The 1,259-nt window shown below is 40.8% G+C and overlaps 1 protein-coding gene across 1 annotated transcript in view; it reads left to right on the forward strand.

Annotated features, from left to right (window-relative positions):
• The window catches only part of LOC106807334, a 17,933-nt gene that overhangs the window by 11,044 nt on the left and 5,630 nt on the right, over nt 1-1,259 (forward strand). The gene's annotated exons all lie outside the window — the stretch shown is intronic.

A 1,259-nucleotide genomic window follows, 5' to 3' on the forward strand; every position in this document is an offset into this window, starting at 1 on the left:
ATAATAAATAATATATTATATAATTTCGACCATGGTCGACTAATGCAAAAGGGTCTAAAACTAGTTAGTTAGAACCGAATATTATGGAAACGAAAATATTGTATACAATAATGAAATTTTATATATGTCACTCACTCACTATAGCGCAAAACGCACAGAATAGAAATCGCAGCCTGTATAGTTATCTTGCGCGCGCTGTGGAATTCTTTTGCTACTCTAGCCTACTGGTATAGCTGCCCGGTCATTGGTCAGTAATATGTTTTATACCATATTTATGTAAGTAAAAGAAATCCATCAGCAGGATGTAGGTATTATATTGCTCAGCGCGCATATACGCGTTCCAGAATGCGCTATGCTTCTATATAGGCCTACTGTCTGTGCGTTTTGCGCTGTAATACATTACATTATATTAGGCAAGATTAATCTATCATAGACAACACGTTTTTTTGGTAACATTACATTTTCAGCAACATAATCTCAAGCACCAGAGGACCGGTAGGGCTATCACTTAATCAGTTAGCTTAGATAAGCTTAATTGGAACTGCTTAGTTAGAACGCGGTAAGGGCAAACCGGTCGCCTGTCGAAGGTCATCCTCGCGTGCATTCAGTGCAGACAGTAGGCCTAAAGATACGATCTCGCCGCGCTGCGCCACGAAGGTCGTTCTACGTTCTAAACAAAACAGACAATAAGCATGCAGCACATGCAATGTGATGAAATACATGACACGTCCCGACTGAATTAGGATAACACTATTATCTTTGTTTTAGTTGCACAGACGAAGGGCATGTACGTATGACAATATTAAAACAGGAAGACATAATACGTCTTATCATAGATATACACAACACAACATGTGTTCAATTAGCTAATAATACCTATTATAGCCTTAAGGTAATTAAGCTTTAGGTTATTAGCTCTTGATGTGTTGTGTATATCTATGGTCTTATTGTTGACGTTGTATCTCTTATCTCCACATGAATGCACCAAACACGGCCCGATATATGATGGCACATCGAGGTCGGATGCTATTGTTCTTTTTTGTTTCAGCTGCTCAGCTGAGGTCGGCAGAGCGGCGGGACAAAATACGATTTCGCTTGGAGATGGCTGTGTGAGAGTAAGTCATTTTATACGCTAAGCCTGCCGCACACGGTGTGTTTTGTGCTGCGCCATCGTGGCTGATGGCGCAGCACAAAACACACCGTGTGCGCGTGCAAACACAGCGATTTCTTGCGTGTAGGAAAATATCACACGTGTTTGA

Source organism: Priapulus caudatus, unplaced genomic scaffold, assembly GCF_000485595.1.
Source record: "Priapulus caudatus unplaced genomic scaffold, Priapulus_caudatus-5.0.1 Scaffold11, whole genome shotgun sequence".
In the NCBI taxonomy this organism is placed as follows: domain Eukaryota; kingdom Metazoa; phylum Priapulida; class Priapulimorpha; order Priapulimorphida; family Priapulidae; genus Priapulus; species Priapulus caudatus.